Below are 23,658 nucleotides of genomic sequence, written 5' to 3'. Positions count from 1 at the left end.
GCTGAAAGAGAAGAGGACATGAAGCACTTACTGATGAAAATCAAAGACTGCAGCCTTCAGTATGGATTACACGTTAACATGAAGAACACAAAAATCCTCACAAGTGGACCAATGAGCAACATCATGATAAACGGAGAAAATATTGAAGTTGTCAAGGATTTTGTTTTTCTTGGAGACACAATCATTGCCCATGAAGCAGCAGTCAAGAAATCAAATGACGTATTGCACTGGGCAAATCTCCTGCAAAAGATCACTTTAAAATGTTAAGCAAACATGTCTCTTTGAAGACTAAGGTGCGCTTGACTGAAGCCAGGGTATTTTCAATTGCCTCATATGCTTTGGAAAGCTGGACAATGAATAAGAAAGATCTAAGAAGAACTGTGGCTGTTAGGTGCCATCGAGCCAGTTCCGACTCATAGCAACCCTATGCACAACAGAACGAAACACTACCCAGTCCTGTGCCATCCTCACAATTGTTGCTATGCTTAAGCCCATTGTTGCAGCCACTGTGTCAATCCATCTTGTTGAGGGTCTTCCTCTTTTTCTCTGACTCTACTTTACGAAGCAAGATGTCCTTCTCCAGGGACTGATCCCTCCTGATAACATGTCCAGAGTATGTGAGACGTAGTCTCGCCATTGTTGCTTCTAAGGAGCATTCTGGTTGTACTTCTTCCAAGATAGATTTGTTCATTCTTTTGGCAGTCTATGGTATATTCCAAATTCTTCATCAACACCACAATTCAAAGGCGTCAGTTTTTCTTCAGTCTTCCGTATTCATTGTCCAGCTTTCACATGCATATGAGGCGATTGAAAACACCATGGTTTGGGTCAGGCGCGCCTTAGTCCTCAAGGTGACATCTTTGCTTTTTAACACTTTAAAGTGATCTCTTGCAGCCGATTTGCACAATACAATGTGTCTTTTGATTTCTTGACTGCTGTTTCCATGGGTGTTGATTGCCGATCCAAGTAAAATGAAATCCTTGACAACGTCAATCTTTTCTTCATTTACCATGATGTTGCTTATTGATCCATTTGTGAGGATTTTTGTTTTCTTTATGTTGAGGTGTAATCCATACTGAAGGCTGTGACCTTTGATCTTCATCAGTAAGTGCTTCAAGTTCTCTTCACTTTCAGCAAGCAAGGTTGTGTCATCTGCTTATTGCAGGTTGTTAATGAGTCTTCCTCCAATCCTGATGCCCCATTCTTCTTCATACAGTTCAGTTTCTCGGATGATTTGCTCAGCATACAGATTGAATAGGTATGGTGAAAGGCTACAACCCTGACATACAAATTTCCTGACTTTAAACTATTCAGTATCCTTTTGTTCTGTTTGAACAACTCCCTCTTGATTCATGTACAGGTTCCTCATGAGCAAAATTAAGTGTTCCAGAATTCCCATTCTCCCCAATGTTATTCATAATTTGTTATGATCCTCACAGTCGAATGCCTTTGCATAGTCAATAAAACACAGGTAAACATCTTTCTGGTATTCTCTGCTTTCAGCCAGGATCCACCTGACATCAGCAATGATATCCCTCGTTCCACATCCTCTTCTGAGTCTAGCCTGAATTTCTGGCAGTTCTCTGTCAATATACTGCTGCAGTTGCTTTTGAATGATCTTCAGCAAAATCTTACTTGTGTGTGATTTTAATGATGTTGGATAATTTCCACATTCAGTTGGATCACCTTTCTTGGGAATAGGCATAAATATGGATCTCTTCCAGTCGGTTGGCCAGGTACCTTGGCATAGGTGAGTGAGCACTTCCAGCACTGCATCTGTTTGTTGAAAGATCTCGATTGATATTCTGTCAATTCCCACAGCCTTGTTTTTCGCCAATGCCTTCAGTGTAGCTTGCACTTCTTCCTTCAGTACCATCGGTTCCTGATCATATGTTACCTCCCAAAATGGTTGAATGTCTACCAATTCTTTTTAGTATAGTGACTGTGTATTCCTTCCATCTTATTTTGATGCTTCCCGTGTTGTTTAATATTTTCCCCATAGAATACTTCAGTATTGCAACTCGAGGCGTGAATTTTTTCTTCAGTTCTTTCAGCTTGAGAAATGCTGAGCATGTTCTTCCCTTTTGGTTTTCTGTCTCCAGGTCTTTGCACATATCCTCATAATACTTTGTCTTCTCGAGCCACCCTTTGAAATCTTCTGTTCAGCTGTTTTACTTCATCATTTTTTCCTTTTGCTTTAGCTACTCAGTGTTCAAGAGCAAGTTTCAGAGTCTCTTCTGACATCCGTTTAGGTCTTTTCTTTCTTTCCTGTCTTTTTAATGACCTATTGCTTTCTTCATGTATGATGTCCTGGATGTCATTCCACAATTCATCCAGTCTTCAGTCATTCGTGTTCAACAGGTCAAATCTATTCTTGAGATGGTCTCTAAATTCAGGTGGTATATACTCAAGGTTGTACTTTGGCTCTCATGGACTTAATCTAATTTTCTTCAGTTTCAACTTGAACTTGCATATGAGTAATTGATGGTATGATCCACAGTTGGCCCCCAACAATTTCTGACTGATATTGAGCTTTTCCATCATCTCTTTCCACCGATGTGGTCGATTTGATTCCTGTGTTTTCTGTCTGGTGAGATCCATGTGTATAGTCACCATTTATGTTGGTGAAAAAAAGTATTTGCTATGAAGAAGTTGTTGGTCTTGCAAAATTCAATCATGCGATCTCCAGCATCGTTTCTATCACCAAGGCCATATATTCCAACTACTGATCCTTCTTCTTTGTTTCCAACTTTTGCATTCCAATCACCAGTAATTATCAGTGCATCCTGATTGCATGTTCGATCAATTCCAGACTGCAGAAGTTGGTAAAAATCTTCAATTTCTTCATCTTTGGCCTTAGTGGTTGGTGCATGAATTTGGATAATAGTCGTATTAACTGGTCTTCCTTGTAGGCATATGGATATTATCCTATCACTGACAGTGTTGTACTTCAGGATAGACCTTGATATGTTCTTTTTGACAATGAATGCAATGCCATTCCTCTTCAAGTTGTTGTTCCCGGTAGACCATATGATTGTCCAATTCAAAATGACCAATACCAGTCCATTTCAGCTCACTAATACCTATGTGTCAATGTTTATGCATTCCATTTTTGATCATTCCCAATTTTCCTAGATTCGTACTTTGTACATTCCAGGTTCTGATTATTAATGGACGTTTGCAACTGTTTCTTCTCATTTTGAGTCATGCCACATCAGCAAATGAAGGTCCTGAAAGCTTTACTCCATCCATGTCATTAAGGTCAACTCTACTTTGAGAAGGCAGCTCTTCCCCAGTTGAATCTGGGTGCCTTCCAACCTGAGGGGCTCATCTTCTGACACTATGTCAGGCAATGTTCTGCTGCTATTCATAAGGTTTTCACTGGCTAGTTTTTTTTCAGAAGTAGACCGCCGGGTCCTTCTTCCTAGTCTGTTTTAGTCTGGAAGCTCATCTGAAACCTGTCTGCCATGGGTGACCCTGTTGGTATTTGAATACCGGTGGCATAGCTTCCAGCATCACAGCAATGTGCAAGTCCCCAGCGTACGACAAACTGACAGATGCGTAGGGGAAGAAGAACAGATGACTTTAAATTGTGGTGTTGGCAGAGAATAGCGAATATACCATGGACGGCCGGAAGAATGAACAAGTTTGTCTTGGGAGAAGTACAGCGAAAGTGCTGTTTGGAAGCGAGGCTGTCAAAACTTTGTCTCATGTACTTTGGACATGTTAGCAGGAAGGACCAGTCTGTGGAGAGGGGCATCAAGCTTGGTAAAGTAGAGGGTTAGGGAAACAGAGGAAGATCCTCAACAAGATGAATTGACACAGTGACTGCAACAATGGACTCAAATACAGCAACAATTGTGAGGATGGCACAGGACCAGGCAGTGTTTCATTCTGTTTTACACAGGATCATGATGAGTTGGAACCAACTTGATGGCACATAATAATAATAATATGATTCATGTTTATGCTGCTAATCATGATTAGGTTGCTATTAGTCAATAAGGAAGAGTAAAAAAAAAAAATCCTAGATCTAAAAGAGCTAAACATCAGTAAACCCAGAATCTCTGGTTCTTACTCTGATAGTCATTAACTGTGTGGCCTTGGGCATAACTGGAGAATGTTATAATGAGATATTTGTTTTAAAAATATAATTGTGTTATAAGTGTAAAAGATGGACTGGCAAGGAAGTGACTAGAAACAGGTTAGGAAGCTACTGATATAGACTAAGCAAGAGATAAGGACTTGAGCTAGGACCACAGTGGTGGAGACAAAGAGAGGGTGCAGATGCAAATCTTTCAGCTACAGTTGATATTCACGACCTGCTCCTTAACTCCAGGGGAGTTAGACAGATGTAGATACAAATGGTAATTTTATCACTTACTAGTTGGTTGACTTTATTCTGCATATTATGCAATATCACCACACATTGCTTTATTCAAGCATTATAGACGTAGCAATATCTATCTCACTCAAGTTGTTATGAAATTAAATGGAATAATGTAGATAAAGCTTCTGTTACAGTGTCTAAAACATGTCACATGTTCAATAAACAATAAATTAAAAAAATCAGTTGACGTCAAGTAGACTCCAACTCATGTCAACTCCATGTGTGTCACAGTGGAACTGTAATTGGTATTTATTTGTAATTAGGATAAAAATTTCCAAGGAGCGCCTGGTGGATTTGAACTGTGACCTTTTGGTTAGCAGCTGTAGCTCTTAACTGCTACGCCACCAGGGTTTCCATGATAAAAATATTCAGATACTAAATGTATGGTAGCCGAGAGAGTAGAAACAGAACAGAGACAGGAGGCAGAAAGTTTGGATTCTAATTATAGCCCTGCTACTAAATAGTGGTTTAATCCTGGGAAAGTTGAGTTTTACTTTTCTAAATTGTAAAATGAAGGACTTGGACTAAGTAGGTGGTCTCAACCGTAAGTAGTGTGAGTAGTACTAGTCAGTCATAATAGTGTACATGGAAGACACACTTTCCCGAGAAATCAGTAAAAAGCCACTCTTTCTCAATCTGTGTGACCGTCCATCTCTTTATAGCCATTTTTCTCACAGGTTATCCATTTGTGAGTTATAAATTATAACCTTGAGTTGTTTCACTAAGCATGTTTCTTCTTTGTATGTACGTAAACTTTTCAGATGTGCTTCATCTGTCTGTACTGGTTACCTGGCTAATCCTTTGTCTGAATCTTCTCTACCACCCCATACAAGTCACATGTGAGAAGAGACAGCAGTGATAATTCCATGAAAGACACCCTAGAAGAAGTGCAGACCATGATGATAACAACCCGCTGGAACATGTCCAATAGGCTGGCATTTTCAGTCCCTTAGTTGCTCAGGGATGTTCCCTTGACACCCTTGCGTTCAAAAAACAAAACCAAACAAATGAAAACAACAAGAAACACAAGGAAGAGTGGCTCTTGCCACCTTTTCCTATTCTGTTGATATTTTCCACTCCAATAAATAACTGATCGGATTTATAATATGTAAGAATCCGTTCTACTAGAAAAGTTAATTCCTAAGGTTTCTCTACACATAAGGACTTTATTCTAAAACCATTCAAGAGAAACTCTTATTAGAAATAAAATAAAATGATGGACTTGATGTTTAATTTTAGAATTGATCTTTGCTTCTTCATAAAAAGAAAATATAATGCCTATTCAAGAGCAGAAATAAAGTCATGTTTATCATTACAAAAGATATCTCTGAATTTTGAAGAATTGAGATTAAGATGTTTAAAATCTCTAGTTCCCAAAGCAGGAATAAGCAATTTTAAGAAATGTATATCTTATAGGCGAGTGATTCTTTAAAAAAATTAAGCGTTTGTTTTTGGAAGGATGAGAGTACGAGGTTAGAGTGAAGGCCAGATTGAACTTCCAACCTCTAAGAGACTTTCTTTATCATACTTTTGAGAAAGTTGATGTGAATATTTCTACAGAGCACCAGGAACCATTTAAAAATTAGGTCTGAGAGCCAGGCGCTACAAGGTAAATGTTTTGTGGTTGAATCATGAGTGTCAGCTACAGCACTTCTTGTCTTAATTAAACACCTCACTAACTGCTGGCGGAGCCTCAGCCACTTCATCAACAGACACGTCCTCTCATGAGTGATCCTAGCAAATGGCACCCTGCTCATCCTCAAGAGGTGAGAGAGTGGCCTGGGAGGGTGTGTGTGCTGTGTGTTCCCCATTTGACGAATGGCATGTAAGGATCCACTACAGAAATTAGCAGGTTTGGGGTAAGCTGGGTCAAGCGCATGCAGTGCATACACAAAACACTCACTTAGACAAGAACATGCTGGCAATGTGTAGGGGAGAAAACAGGGTGAGCTTTTGCTACAGTGACCAAAAAAACATACTACTAGGTATCTTTGGCAGGAGAATGGTTAATCTTCCTAGCACCATAAGCACTTAGCCAGTTGATACCAGTTTATGACATTGATGGTAATTTTAGTGGAGTGAAATGATGTTAGGCAGACCAGCAATTCATTTCATTTGGACCACTGTAAAGCCTTACATGGTTATAATTTTCTCTTCACATTTACCATGACCCAGGGCCAAATGACACTCTATTCTCATTTTCTTTAGCATCAACCATCCAAACTTTAACACTCTGGTAATGGAAAGAGAATGGTTCTTAAGACTTACAAGATTATGAAATTCCATCTACCAAATATAGGATAAGTAGATACAAGTGTCTGAATATTACTGTGATCTATAAAGCACAGAAATTATTCATAGCACTTTTATTGTTGCTGTGTTCATAAAAAATAGTTTTTATTATAATTATCATCCATTTTAATGCAATATGCAATAGCATATTGAACATGATGTAATGTATTATATGTGTTTTAATAGTTTATTAATTTTTAAAAATATATCTATCTCCCCAGTAGACCATAAGCTCCTGGAGGGTAGGAAAAGGATTGTATCTTTTTCATCACAAGGTCTAGCAATATACAGATGTTCAATAAATGTTAATTAAAAATATAAATAAGTATTGCCAGATCACTCTTTAATAAATTAACACGAATACTTACTATATGTTAAAACCAACTCAACCAAACCTGTTGCCTTCGAGTTGCTTCCGACTCATAGTAACCCTACAGGACAGAGTTGAACTGCTCCATAGGGTTTCCAAGGAGTGCCTGGTGGAATTGAACTGCTGACTTTTTGATTAGCAACTGTAACTCTTAACCACTTTGCCACCAGTGTTTCCCTACTATGTGTTAGGCGATACAAATCTTATCTCATTTGTTCCTAACAACCTCTGTAAAATAAAGGAACTGTTATTATTTCTAATTTTGAGAAAGAAGAAATGGAGACCCGGAAGAGTAAGTAATATGCCTAGTCTCATAGCTAGTGAAAATTGCAGGCAGGTTTGAACCCAGGACTACACAACTCCATAATTTTCAGTTAAAATTGACACTTTTTAAAAACTTATTTTGACACAATGTATTTTATTAATCAACAAAGAAAAGTTTAAGTAATTCTACTTTTTTGTACAAATATGAATGCAACTTGAAGTTTGAACTAATTGCTCTTGGGAATTTAGTACTTTCAAAAATTCTATGACCAGAGGAAAGTGAAGATGTTTAGTTAGTTGAAGTTACTGTTCTATATAAAACAGGATTGGGCAGGAGCATCTGCTAACTCTAATTCTGAACCTGGGAGGATGAGGCTGAGTCAGAGTTTGCTGACCTTTTGAAAGAGGTCTGGAAACTCTTTCCGCCAGCTAGATTGCAGGATGAGTCATCCAAGAGAAAAAAATCACACACTGAATTTTATTAACAGAAAATTTGTTATTCTGGTTTTAATTGAAGGATTGAAAGGGAGAAATGAAAACACTTCAGACTTGAATTCTTGTTTGATTTAGGCTTCCAGCTTTCAGATATTTAACCCAGACAGACAGAGAAGGCAAGGCATGGTCAAGAGGCACTGCCTTTGTTTGGTTTCCCCTGAAGCATACTGTGAAACGAGGATTCAAGTGCAACTGGTTTATTTGGGAGGTCATCCCAGGAAACAACAGCAGGGGAATGGGCAAGTGAGACAGGAAAGGAAAGGAACTGAATAGAGTTTGTTATCAAGCAAGTTCCTATTGTGGTTAACTGGCACGCAGTCCCACTGGGGAAATCTGGGAGGTTGTCTAGAAGAGGCACCTCAGAGCTATCTTACTTGAGGGCCGAGGAAACTGAAGTATTCTGTTCACCAGTTTCTCATTGTCGTTGGTTGATGGCTACTTCTAAGATCATTAACTGTTTGGCACTTTCTGCATACCCTATGAGTGAGCCACACTTTCTTTATAGCCAGAGAGTCACGGATGTTTTCAGTGTAGAAGTGAGTTCTGAAGGTGAGGTACTCAGCACCAGCTACAGATATGAGGGTAAAAATAATAATGCCCAACTATTAGCCCTTTAACCCAACAAAGCATTTTCTGAAGCTATATCTGATCTTAGTTTTGATCCTCACAACTTTTCTTTGAAGAAAGAAGGACACATACTATCATTTTTATTTTACAGATAAGAAAACTAAAGCACAAAGAGGTTAACTATCTTGCCCACAGAGTGAAAATAGCAGAGCTGGAGCAATAAGTAAAGTCTTTTGACCAAAAGTTCATGGAGCTTTTCATTCCATTTTGCTGGAATGGAGTGGCATATGAATTTATATCCCATATGTCGTTAAGTTGCAAAACTGCCTTCTTTCAAGGGGTGTTTAGTAAGATGAGAAAACTCTCAGCCAAAGATAGTTGACTTATTGTTGTTGTTTAAATAGAACTGATACTCTGAATGTGACCAGAAGTACTTCTTACACTTCGCTGGACACTGTGGCAACTCGTACAGCTAAAGCTTGCAGTTTTGGTGTTGTTTCTACCCTCAAGGAAGGACGAGATCTTGGAGAGAAACACAGTTAAATGAAAGAATATGGAAGAGGGGTTTGTGGATACCCAGCTTGAACCAAAAAGGAAATAGAGAAATATAAGAAAAAAAAACCAGAACAAAGAAGGATACTGAGGCAGGAATTATCAACATGGATTACTGTTTCCATTCTTATCCTTTTATTCTTTAATAACTCAATTTGTATATCAGATAGGCAATTCATTGACAATCAAAATTATTAAATTAGTTAAGCTGCTGACTAGAGCATGTAAATGCTCTATTCCTGCTATGACACCTACTCTCAGACTCAGAACAAATGGTGTTTATTCAATCTTTATATAGAACATAGATGTTATTCAGAGTTATGAATGAGTTTCAATTTTCAAATAGTATATGCCACATCCATTGTGAAAAAATTTGAAATCTCTGTAATTATATACTTGTGAAAACTATGTAATCTTAATTGCATAGACATTACTAAAAAATTCATTTATAATATGAGTGACATCTTTAAGGCTATTAATGTGCTTTTTCTACTACTTTTTTTAATAGGGACCTTCCAACTTGTCTACATGAGATATGGGAGATTAAGATACCAAGGTAATATTCAGCTTTTGACATGCAAGAAAAGAATTGAACAGCAAGGTAACATCTTTACAAGCTAGGCTATTGCCTTGAGAAAGTACTTTCTAAATTTCTTTGCTTCTCCTTGTTACCATATTAACAACAGAGCCTTGAAAACTCGGCCTTTGTCCACTGTGGGGCTTAGATGTAGTCTAGGAGAGGGAAGCTACAATCTAGGAGATGCAAATGAAAAAGTCCACCTCTTTCTGATCCTGGAGTATTATGAGAAGAATAAGGGAAAGCTATTTAGACGTCTTTCCAGATTTTTACCTTTTTGGACTTGGATCTAGAGAGTGACAAGTTAGTTTAATAAGTGAGGAGGTATAGGGATACGGGGAGACTCTTGTCTCCCAGTCCTCTTACAGACTTTCCTGTATTGACCTAGTTTTCAGTTATATTAAAATAAATTTGATAGTCTTTAGCATGATCAGGCATCCAGGCCCTGATGTGTAGCTTTTCGAAGTTGTCCATGTTTTCTTAGTGGTACAGATCAGAGTCCAATTTTGGAGTTATTCAGGGGGGTTCGGTGCAGTGAGAGTAAGGTGGCCGCATATCAAAGCCTTCTTAGTGGACAGCCTGTGTTGGGGCTGAGCGGAAGTCCAAGACAAATCTCCAGTGAATCCATAGTAGAAGCTTAGGTGAGCTCAAGTTAGCCAGAAACCATTATTAGGAGTGTCACTTGACATAAGAGAGAAAACCCAAATTTAAAAGTTCCTAGGCTTCTGCACTGGAGGTGGCAGGGCTCAAGTTACCAGATAGATCAGGGGCATCACCCAAGGATCACAGGATGCAAAGATAACATTAAGACCCCATAGCCACCCAACACCACTGGTTATTTGAGCCACACTCCTTCACTCATACGCCCATTCACCACTTATGGAACAAAACAGAGGGAAGGTGAGATTATCTAAGAGAAAGGATATATTTTTTTTTTTTTAATCCCTGGGATACTAAGCACCACCTAAAGATGCTTGATTAGCAGAAGAGTGGAGGTGGAGAATCAAAAGTACAAACATATTTAGATAAAGATGAAATGAAGATATTAACATTTTTTCTGTGACTCCAAAATGCAGTGTGATTTAAAAATTTCTACTCTGATATGTTCATGTTCTTTAACATATCAAATATCTTAATCCTTAAAGATGGGGACCTCAAATTGGTCTTTACCAAATCCTGCTCATTGTACCTCTGAAATATTTCTAAATCCTTTTTGCCCCATCTCTCCTGCTATAACCCTAGTGCAGACCTCCTTTGCCTCACTTTCACTAAGCCTTTTAACTTGTGTCCTGAACTCATGTCTTCATACTCCAATCTATCTACAGTCTATTGCCATTTGAATATTACAGAAGAACAGCTCACATCTCACCATTGCCCTGCTCCAAAATCTTCTAGCTTGTATAACAAATTCCAAATTCCTTAGACTGGGATTTGACATTTTCATAGACAGTGCCTCAGTCAACCAATGGGCCTGTTTAGGGAACCTAGGAACACATTGTACACTTTCCTTTGTGTCTGTTTGTATGGGCCCTAGTTTCTGTAAGGTCGTAACTTTCTATGTGTATCGGCCCCAAACTCTGCAAATTCAAGCTTTAGAACAAATGTCACCTTTTCTAAAAAGTCTTTCCTGACACAGTCTGGCAAAAATCATTTTACTACCTCCTCTCAGCATTGTTTACATGGCCACTATCAGTGTATCAGTCTTACTCCTTCCAGTAGACATAGCTTCCAGACTAAGACAGACTAGGAAGAAGTATTTGGTGATCTACTTCTAAAAAAAATTGACCAGTGAAAAAAACCTTAAGAATAGCAGCTGAACATTGTATCACACAGCACCAAAAGATTAGTCCATCAGGTTTGAAGGCACTCAAAATACGACTGAAGAAGAGCTGTTTCCTCAGAGTAAAGTTGGTTTTAATGACATGCATGGAGTAAAGCTTTCAGGACCTATATTTGCTGTTGTGACAGGACTCAAAACAAGAAGAAAGAGCTGCAAACATCCATTAATAATCAGAATGTGGAATGTATGACGTATGAATCTAGGAAAATTGAAAGTTGTCAAAAATGAAATGGAATGCTCGAAGATAGATACCCTAGGCATTAGTGAGCAGAAATGGACTGGTATTGGCCATTTTGAATTGGACAATCCTATGGTCTACTATGCTGGGGATGACAAAGTGAAGAGGAATGGCATCACATTCATTGTCAAAAAGAACATTTCAAGGTCTATCCTGAAGTACAACGCTGTCAGTGATAGGAGAATATCCATATGCCTACAAGGAAGACCAGTTAATAAGACTTATTCAAATTTATGCACCAACCACTAAGGCCAAAGGTGAAGAAATTGAAGCTTTTTACCAAATTCTGCAGTTAGAAATTGATGAAACACACAATCAAGATGCATTGATAATTAATGGTGATTGGAGTGTGAAAATTGGAAACAAAGAAGAGGGATCAGTAGTTGGAAAATATGGCCTTGATGATAGAAATGACACAGGAGATAGAATGATAGAATTCTGAAAGATCAATGACCTATTCATTGCAAATATCTTTTTTCAACAACATAAAGAGTGAGTGTACACGTGAACTTCACTAAATGAATACACATGAATCAAATCAACTACATCTGTGAAAAGAGATGATATCATCAGTCAGAATAAGTCCAGGGGCCAATTGCTAAATAGACCATCAATTGCTCACGTGCAAGTTCAAGTTGAAGCTGAAGAAAATTAAAACAAGTCCACGAGAGCCAAAATATGACCTTGAGTATATCCCACCTGAACTTATAGACCATCTCAAGAATACATTTGATGCATTGAACACTAATGACTGAAGACCAAACGAGTTGTGGGATGACATCAAGGTAATTATACACGAAGAAAGCAAGAAGTCATTAAAAATACAGGAAAGAAAGAAAAGACCAAAATGGACGTCAGAAGAGACTCTGAAACTTACTCTTGAACGTGGAGTCCCTAAAGTGAGTGGAAGAAATAATGAAGAGAACTGAACAGAATATTTCAAAGGGTGGCTTGAGATGACCAAGTAAAGTATTATAATGAAAAGTCCAAGACCCGGAGTTAGAAAACCAAAAGGGAAGAACATGCTTGGTATTTCTCAAGCTGAAAGAACTGAGGAAAAAATTCAAGCCTCAAGTTGTAATAGCGAAGGATTCTATGGGAAAAACATTGAACGAAGCAGGAAGCATCAAAAGAAAATGGAAGGAATACACAGAGTCACTGTACTAAAAAGAATTAGTCAGTGTTCAACCATTTCAGGAAATAGCATATTATCAAGAACAGATGGTATTGCAGAAAGAAGTCCAAGTTGCACCAAACGCATTGATAAAAAACAAGACTCCAGAAACTGACAGAATGCCAATTGAAATGTTTCGATAAACGGATGCAGCACTGGAGGTGCTCCCTTGTCTATGTCAATAAATATGGAAGACATCTACTTGACCAACCAGCTGGGAGAGATCCATATTTGTACCCATTCCAGAGAAAGGTGATCCAACGGAATGCAGATATTATCCAACAATATCATTAACATCACGTGCAAGTAAAACTATGCTGAAGATAATTCAAAAACAGTTGCAGCAGTACATTGACAGGGAACTGCCAGAAATTCAACCTGTACTCAGAAGAGGACATGGAACGAGAGATATCATTGCTGGTGTCAGATGGATCTTGGATAAAAGCAGAGAATACCAGAAAAATATTTACCTGTGTTTAGTCTTTTATCTTCATCAGTAAGTGCTGTTTGTCCTCTTCCTTGAAACAACAACAACAATGTAAAGGTATTTGAATGTGTGGATCATAACAAATTACGGATAATATTGTAAAGAATGGGAATTCCAGAACACTTAATCATGCTCATGCAGAACCTGTACATAGACCAAGAGGCAGTCGTTGGAACAGAATACGGGGATACTGTGTGGTTCAAAATCAAGAAAGGTGTGCTTCAGGGTTGTATCCTTTCACCATACTTATTCAGTCTGTATGCTGAGCAAATAATCCAAGAAGCTGGACTATATGAAGAAGAATACAGCATCAGGATTGGAGGAAGACTCATTAATAATCTATGATATGCAGATAATACAACCTTGCTTGCTGAAAATGAAGAGATCATATAGCACTTACTGATGAAGATCAAAGACCACAGCCTTCAGCATGGATTTCATCTCAGCATAAAGAAAACAAAAATCCTCACAACTGAACCAATAAGCAACATCATGATAAAATGGAGAAATGATTGAAGTTGTCAAGGATTTCGTTTTGCTCGGATCCACAATCACTCCCCATGGAAGCAGCAGTCAAGAAATCAAATGATGCATTGCATTGGGCAAATCTGCTGTGAAATACCTCTTTAAAGTGTTAAAAACCAAAGATGTCACTTTGAGGAATAAGGTGCACCTAACCCAAGCCATGGTACTTTCAATTGCCTCATTTGCTTGCAAAAGCTGGACAATGAATAAAGAAGACAGAAGAAGTATTGATGCATTTGAGTTATGGTGTTGGTGAAGACTATTAAATATACCATGGACTGCCAGAAGAACGAGCAAGTCTGTCTTGGAAGAAGTACAACCAGAGTGTTCCTTGGAAGCAAGGATGGCGAGACTTTGTCTCACTTACTTTGGACATGTTATCAGGAGGGCTAGTCCCTGGAGAAGGACATCATGCGTGGTAAAGTAGAGGGCCAGCAAAAAAGAGGAAGACACTCAATGAGACAGATTGACGCAGTGGCTGCAACTATGCGCTCAAACATAGCAGTGCTTGTGAGGATGACGCATGACAGGGCAGTATTTTATTTTGGTGTACATAGAGTGGCTATAAGTTGGAATTGACTCCAGGGCATCTAACAACAACAACAACCTTCTATTAGACTGTATCCATAACTTTGCCTTGCTCTTGGCAGATGTTCAAAATATGTTAATTATTTTTTGAATGATTAAATAGAGACAATATATCTTTTCAGTTGTATCACCTAATTAGTGACATTAAACATCTTTGTATTATTTGTCTACATGGACACCGAATAATTTTTAAGAGGTACAAATTAAATTTAAAAAAATTTCTTGTACCCTGTATCACATCTAGAAATGCTATTGCTGATAAGTTAAAAAGGAATGTGTGAAAAGTCATTGTAAACTGCAACAGTTGGAGCCCATCCCAAGGTCTATAAATACCTAAGGAGGACTCTTGAAGAGTAAAGGATTGTGTTAGTAGAACAAATTGTTCCATTTAGATTATACAAACATGAGGTTTTAAAAATACAAATTAATATCTTGTTTGTAATTCTGTACTCACTAGATTTTAGCAGATTCTTCATTTTCAAGGCAAATGGAAAGAAACAGAGGAAAACTTACATATGACATGAATGAGTGTTAATATTTTTGATCCCATGTATTCTTTTCGAATAAAAAAATTTTCTTCCTCTGAGTCGTCATAGGTAATATTTATTTTGGTGATGAATATGTTTTCAACATACTTAATATCCTATAATTTCAGAGTGGAGAAGCAATATTTGATTTCACACATTAAAATTGTTTGATTTTCTATCCCTTTAAAATGTGTTTGAAATGTGGACATTCTCATGGATTTTGTCTCCACAGTCTGTGTTACAAGTATCCTGTATATTTTGGATTAAAATAGTGTTTTCTTTCTTCCTAATTCTTGTGTTTGTGGAGTAGGGAAATTTGAATGGCAAATAAAAGGAATTTTTAGGCATCCGTATAAACTGTGAAAAAAAAAGGCCAACAAGCTGAATAAACATCCCTTAGATACTTGAGAACTTTTGTAGACTTAGAATTCTTGTGCGTTAAGGAATTCTTTAGTTTAAGGAAACTGCTTTAGCAGAGGCAAGATGTCTCTCCTTTCTGTAATGTTCCCCATTTCTTGTTTTTCCTCCTTCCAAAACCTTGAAAACATAAACCTTGATTAAAATATCTAATTTAAAAATTACAAAATGAACACAGAAAAGGAAATCTTTCAATTTCAAATGGAATTAAGTCTTGGCATCAGGGACACCACAGAGGGAACCAGTTTTAATCAGTGACTCAAGACGAGCCAGGCAGCTCAAGAGTAGTATTACACATTAGCAGACTAAACAACAAGAAAATAGCCTGTTCTGAAAAAAACGTGTGTGTGTAAGTGTTTTTAAAGACCGATTGGGAAACTAGGCTCTCATGATGTGCATTTAACCATAACCCACCGGGCGTTACCACTGCCCTTCTTGCTGGAATGGAAGGAGAGACAGGCAGGAGTGCCCCTCCATGAGGCCTCTACCCTCCTCTCCTCTTTGGCACACATTGGTGGACAGCTCCTCACATCTTGTTTCCCTACATTTGTTTTATATACACAAGCTGGCTCTTTTTGGGCTACATGAGTGGGTATGTCTCTTTGGTAGAACTGATGAGCCTTGACCCCATAAAAACTGTATTGAAACGATACAAAACATACTCGTTTTCAAATCCAGTAATTTTACAGCCAATTAAAAGACTCTTTAGAGAAATCATTATGCATTTTATCAGGCTTAAAAATTCAGTATATTAGTATGCATGCATGCTCTCCCTTTTGTTGTTGCTTTACATTTCCATCTTATAAGAATGGCCCACCAGCCAAAGGATATATTTGCAAAGCAAATATTTATGGTCTGATATTCTATAGTGTTTTTATTACATGATTAGATAGATTTCGCTCTTCCCTAGTGTAGCATTTTTATAATTAGTTGCTTGCTTTCTGAAATTTAGACCATAGCTCACTCTTTAAATCTAGCTAGAAGGAAATTTAAGGTGAAATGATAAACATTGTATTTCACATACACTAATTAAATTGACTTTAAAAAAAAATGGTTTGAATGTGTCTCTGTTCAACGTGTTTCATCGAAACTGTTGCAGTAGTATGTAATTTTAATGTAAAATAGTCCTCTTTGCAGGGAATTAGGCCTGCTTCCGGATCTTTAAATTTTCAGTGTCTGTTGTCATAGCAACCAAAATTGACTTGGGAACCCACCGCGTTCAACATAAATTAATTTAAAGACATAGCATTTGAAACAGTTTAGTCAATTTTAAGTATGTATCTGGCTAGGCCTCTGATTTCAATGCTATTTTATATTTAAAATGGCTTTAAAGTGTTCTCCTTTTATGCTAATTAGACTTAATTGAGGATTCAGTGCCTTAAATGTGATTTAGGAAAAATGTTGGAAAACTGCTTCTGGAATTGTTTGTGAGATATAAGCTTCTAATAATGCAAAAGATAATTCCTTCTTTTTCCTTTTTTTTTTTTTTAATACTGGACTATTACTGCTTGTTCTGTTCAAATACTCTGGTATCAACTGAAAATATAATCTTGATGTTATCTAAATACATCCTCACTGTGCATGCTTTAGTCAAAGATTCCTCAGGCTGTGTACTGGATGATCTTTTGAGGAGAATGAGGTTGCCTGACCTCTGCCACTTTTTATGACTAAACGGTCTCTATTACCTTGAAGAGACATGAATTTTCTCATTAAACTGTTCTAATCGGCTTTAACAGATTTTTAAAAATGTAATCTTTAGGGCTTTTAGTTTTTCAGGTAGACACAAATTAAGAGACCAAAGAGGAAGTGACATATAGTTATTTTGGTGAAGTTCAAATTTGTCCTGCTTTCCTTTTTGGCCTAGGAAATTTTTACAGCTATACCTACTGCATTTGTTACATATTTAATTTTTTCATACTCTATTATCATAAAAGCATATTTCTGGAGGTAGACTACTCATTATGATGGATGTAGAACCTAAGGAAAGAGAATAGTTGTGATATTTTTCACAATATGATAATATTTTTATTATGAGAAAATAGTTCCAGTATTTTCTAATACTTCTAATTTATCCAATAAAAAATATCACACCTCATTTCTGAGGAACAACTTGTTTTCCCTAGTGCTATTGAGCTTTATGTCATGCTTGTCTGATCATGGGAAATATTATGACTACTCTAGAGAAAATAAAATACGTGTTTAAATATTTCATCTCTTCTTTTCAGAGAAAAGTATAGTCAAAATGGTTTCATTTCTTCCAAGTGATCTAATGCCAATTTGACGTCATTTGAACCATAATCCCTCATCTTTGGATTTAAAAATAACGAACTAGCTTGTAGGATTGCAGGAGCACTGTCTTCATATTTCTTCTGAAATTAGAAAGAACTCTGTGCATTAAATATTTAGAACTCTAGTTATACACATAAAACTCAGCTGCTATATAAGCCAAAGGTTTACGTGCATGAGTTGTTTTCTACCTTGCTATATTGACATAAAATAGAACAAGACATTTAAGGAAAGATAGGAACCTGTTGCAGCCCTGTGTGACTCATCGATGCCCACCAGACAGTGTCATTAATAAACCAGGAGAGACAACAAGTCTGAAATTCACTGCTCCTGAGGGGATTTGTTCTGTGATGTATTTCTTTTTTTGTCAAAATGTGGAAGTCTGAAAACTTTCCTTGTTTGAATTAAATTCCGTGAACACCAGTTTCTAGATAAGTATGCCACCAACCACTATACTAAATCTTTTTTTAATTACCATAAGTAAATTTATCAATAAAATACAGTTGAGAGCACATTTTAAAAGACGAGTGAGAATTCCTTCAATAATAAGCACATACCTGGGAATTAAAAACAATCATAATTTAGTGTAATAATTTGATCCATATCTCAGTGCTTGATATGAATGGAATCTGACACAGTTTATAAAGATCCAGAGGAGGTAACAATTAATGTTGAAGAAAAGAATCTAATAGAAACTTTCTGGGCTGCGATACTATTTTCCCCAAATTGCTGTCACTTCTGTCCTGAGAAGCTTAACTCTGATATGGTGATATTCTTAGAGTTAGAATGAAGAGCCGTAGCTTTCGTTAACTGGTATCATGAAGCTCATGACCATAACTGCACCCTTCCCCAATCCGAGCATCCTGCACTACTGAGCTCTGTCTGGAAGGCAAAGAGCTTCAAGACTGTCACAGTTATTCTAAAACTGATTCATACCTTACAGCTCTGTCTATATTGCATAGCTGTTAATAAGACAAATTTTAATGGTGTATTAGGGTTTTCTGTAGAGAAACAGAGCCAGTTAGAGTGGCTGGGTGGTACAAGCCAGCTTGGCTGCTAACCGAAAGGTTGGAGGTTTGAGTCCACCCACAGCAACTTGGAGAAAAAAGCCCTGGCAGATCTATTTCCAAAAAATCAGCCGTTGAAAACCCCATGGCTCACAGTTCAACTCTGACACACATGGAATTGCCATGAGCCTGAATCCACTCAATGGCAACAGAGCTATATATATATATGTATGTATATATATATGTGTGTGTATATGTACGTATACATATATACACATGTATATATGTATGTAAAGAGTGTGTGTATGTGAAAGAGAGATAGAGATTTACTTTAAGGAATTGACTTGCACAATTATTGGGGTGCTGGTAATTCCAAAATCCATAGGTCAAGGGACTGGCCGGACACTTCTACAAGCTTGCATTCCAAAATCTGTGGATCAGGTGACAGGAAGAGTGTATAAAGTAAAGTTCTGCCAAAAAAATTTACTTATGTTCTGGACCCAAAACACACCTAGAGAAACTCTCTTTTCAACTGATTGATTGATTATATTACATTATGGGAAGGTAATTACATTATAATTTTTATTAGATTACATATTGGAACAGCAACTGGACTAGTGTTTGACCAAACTGGAAACCATAGCCCAGCCAAGTTAACATTAAATGGTAACATTTTGAAAAGTATTGCACTTTTTTGCCTTTTTTTGGTCTAGTCAGCTTCAGCAGTCCATAGGTCTAGGGAAGAGATCAAAATTTGCTAGAGAAGGAATGCAAACGCAGAGGATACATAGAATATACTGTCAGCTTCTGCCTTGCCAAATATTATAAAGCAAGCACAATAGCTACACAGTTGTCTTAAGACAGATTTTCCAATTTTCTTTGCCCCCTCCTGCTCTTAATACCTCAGGGGTTAAGGTGTACGACCTTCATCATAGCATCTTAAGTAGAATAACAAGTTTTCCCTCCTGGAAATAGATACCTTATATTCAAGTGTTCACAGTCCACAGATGGAGAGGAATTTTGCCTTGATATGGAACACACCCAAAGCGTCACCCATACTTGACTTAGATGAGTAAGAAGATGAGATTTTGGATTTAGAGTTGATGCTGGAATGGGTTAAGACTTTTGAGATGATGTGATAGGGTGAAAGTGTTTTTGCATGTGGGAAGGACATGAACTTTGGGCGGCCAAAGGGTGGACTATTATGGTTTGAATAGTGTCCCCCCACCCCAAATATGTGTTGGAATCATTATCCCTATACCTATGATGTAATCTTGTTTGGGAATAGGGTTTTCTTTGTTATGTTAATGATACTCTATCAGTGTAGGATGTGTCCTAAACTTAATCACTTCTGAGTTATAAAAAGAGCAGATTAGACACAGAAGCAAGCACAAATTGGGGGAGTGGGGGGTGGGTAGGAGGTAGATGTCACATAAAGATTGACAAGGAACTACAAAATCTGAAAGAGACAAGGATCTTTCACCAGAGCTGATACGAAGTGAGAGAGAGATTTTCCCTATAGACAATGCCCTGAATTCAGGCTTTTGGCTTCCTAAATTCTTTACAAAACAAAATTTCTGTCTTTTAAAGCCACTCACTTGTGTTATTTCTGTTATAGCAACACTAGGAAAATAAGACAATATTGTATTGTTATTGATTTACATTTTCATTCTGTTGTGGTCAGAGAAAATACTCAGTATAATAACAATATTTTTAAGTTTGAAGATTTGTTTTATGGTCTAGCATATGGCCCACCTTGGGGAATGTTTTATGTGCACTTGTAAAGAATGTCTATTCTGCAGTTACTGGATGTGGTGTTCTAAAAATTTCAATTAGTCCAGTTGGTTAATAATGTTGTTCAAATCTAAATACTTACTGATTTTGTCTACTTGTTCTATCAGTTACTGAGGTACAGGTGGCAAAATCTTCAGTTATGATTGTTGATATATCTATTTCTCCCTTTAGTTCTTCAATTTTTGCTTCACGTATTTTTAAACTCTGTCTTAGGGTGCATACACATTTTTATATCTTCTTGATGAATTTATGCTTTTATCATTATGAAACAATCCTCTTGGTTTCTGATAATATCCTTTGTTTGGCAGTCTAGTTTGTATGGTATTCTTATAGGCATACTGACTTTTTTTGCTTAATGTTTAAATCTCTTTTACTTTCTTCTTATCTGTGCTTTTATATGTAAAGTATATCACCTGTAAATAGCATATAGTTGGGTCTTCCTTTTTTTTTTTTAGGAGTCCCTGTTTGGCACAAATGGTTAAATGCTCGATTGCTAGCTAAAAGACTGACAGTTTGAACCCACCTAGAGGAGCCTTGGAAGACAGGCCTGGTGATCTGCTTCTGAAAGGTCACAGCCATTGAAAACCCTATGCAGCAGTTCTACTCTGCACACATGAGGTCACAATGAGTTGGAATCGACTTGATGGCAAAGAGCAACAACAACTACCCTTTTAATATAGTCTGACAACATCTACATTTTAATCGGAGGGCTTAAACTCTTTCACAGTCTGTGGTAAATACAGTGTACCACCCACTGTTTCCAGTTCTCAGGTTCTTTGGTAGTATACTTTTACCACTGAAAGTATTTGCTGCCCTTCCAGGAGGCACTCGTGTAATGGTGAAAGGCAAAAGAAACGTTAGTTGAAGCAAAACAGCTGGGGTCTGAGGCTTGTAAGTAAAGTAGTGTAACCAGGAAGTGTGATTGGGTAAGTTTTGTCTCTTTTGACTTTTGTACGCCTAGATAAGTTTTTTAAGCATATTTATTGTTTCCTGTGTGATAGTTAGGGAGCTTTGGTGGTTTTTTTTTTTTTTTTTGTGTGTGTGTGTGTGTCATATTTGGAAAACCAGAGGTTTTCCATGTAACCTAGTGGAAGACACCACAAAAAACATCAGCAACTAAGGTCTGGTGGTAAAGATGGGTGACCACTAATTATGGGGTTCAAGAACCTTAAAAGTTCTGTGGTAACCATGTAGTACCAGATGATATTTCTCAAAACCCATATTACCAACCAAAAATTTAAATACACTCCATGACTCAGCATGCTTCCATTAATGAAAACACACAGTATCAAAAAAAAAAAAGCAGAAAATAATTGCACCTTGCATTAATCAATTTGTATTTAACATAATTATTGACATACTTGAATTAAAGTCTAACATCTTGCTGCTTGTTTTATAATTGTACCCTTTCTTCTCTTCTTTTGGACTGAGCATTTTTTAGTATTCTATTTCTTCTATTGACTTTTTAAACTGTATGTTATTTTAAGTGGTTACTCAGAAGATTGCAATATGCATCCTTAACTTATCACACTCTACTTTGAATTAATATTATACCACATCATGTATTGTGCATAAAGCCTTATAACAGTATAATTCCATTCATACCCCCTTGCATTCTTTGTGCTGTTTAGGTGCTATATTTATGTCCTATATTTTATGTCTCTATATTCTCTAATAAATTATTATTTTAAGTATGTAAAGAAAAATAGTCTTTCATATTTATCATTTCCAGTGCTCTTTTTTCCTTCCTGTGTATCCTACTTTACATCTAGTATTATTATTCTTTGGCCATCCATAGGTGGCAAAAATTGTTGTGTTCTCAGTTACTAACCAAAAGGTTGGTGGTTTGAATCCATCCAGAGGCTCCTCAGAAAAGGTCTGATGATCTACTCCTGAAAGGTCATAGCCACTGAAAACCCTATGATGCTCAGTTCTACTCTAAAACACGTGGATTTCCATGAGTTGGAATCAACTCAATGGCAGCTGTTTTTTTTTTTTTTTTTAAATCATTGTTTTTTTTAGCTTGAAAGTCTTCCTTTAGCATTTCTCATAGTGTAGTTCTCTGGCAACAAATTCTCTCCGCTATTGGTTAACTAAAAATCTCTCTGTTTTAACTTCATTTTTGAAATATACTTTCACTGGATATATAATTCTAGGGGGAATATTTTTCTTTTAGCATTTTAAAAATATTGCTCCACTGTCTTCTGATGGCTGTTATTTCTGATGAGAAGTTGGCCTGAATTCATATTGTTGTTCTCGTGTATTAACGTGTTCTTTTTACAGAACACCGCTGTTTTTAATAATTTTTTTTATTTTTAGTGTACAGCATTTTAACTAGGATTACGTATCTTGCTTTTATTCATACGTGTCTTGCACCAAATTTCCTGATCTGTGGGTTGTACCTCTGTGCTTCAGTGCAGATGGTTTCTTTTGAGTGTCTTCAAGTTTACTGATGCTTTTTTGTGTGTGTTCAATATGCTATTAATTCCATCCAATGTATTTTTTATTTCAAATATTATATTTTCAGTTCTAAAACATTTAGGTTTTTTTTTTTTTTGCAGTTTACGTATCTCTCCTAGAATTCCTTATCTCTTTATCCATTATATCTAATTTTTCTTACAGATTCTTTAAAATATTTATTATGATTATTTTGAAGTTCTTGTTTATTGATCCTAATATCTGATTTATCTTAGTCTATTAACTTTTTTTTCTCTTGTGTGTGGGTCATATTTTTCTATTTGTTCATTTGTCTAGTAATTTTTAAATGTATAATGGATAATGTATTAATACACTATAGATACTCTGGATTCAATTATCTTCCTCTGAAGAATATAATTTTTTTTCTATCAGGCAGTTAAATTTTTGATAAATCACTTGGTCCTAGGATGCAGTCTTTAATCCTAAAACATGATTTTTCCGGGATTTTAATGAAAAGGCTGATGTTTTTATCCAGTCCTTCTAATTTGTCAGGACTATAATTCCAAACTCTGCCTCCTCTGTGGTCTGCATCCACTGAAATCTCTACAAACTGCTGCCTTCCCCCAAGCTCAGTGGAGTGTCATCCTACGTATATGCAATTTTGGGATCAGTCAAGGATTTGAGTGGGAAATACACACAGATTTTGGGGTTTTCTGTTTGTGGCTCCTTCCTTTCCAGAATTTTTCCTTCTCAGTTTACAGCCACTTGTGCAGCCCTTAATTCTGTCCTCTGTCTTCTCAAGCTAATAACTTTCTGCCTGAGTTGTATCTACCCTGGCTTAGAGCGGGGT

Source organism: Trichechus manatus, unplaced genomic scaffold (assembly GCF_000243295.1).
Source record: "Trichechus manatus latirostris isolate Lorelei unplaced genomic scaffold, TriManLat1.0 scaffold00032, whole genome shotgun sequence".
Taxonomy (NCBI): Eukaryota; Metazoa; Chordata; class Mammalia; order Sirenia; family Trichechidae; genus Trichechus; species Trichechus manatus.
The sequence above is the reverse complement of the archived record's forward strand: the minus strand, read 5'-3'. Positions refer to the sequence as shown.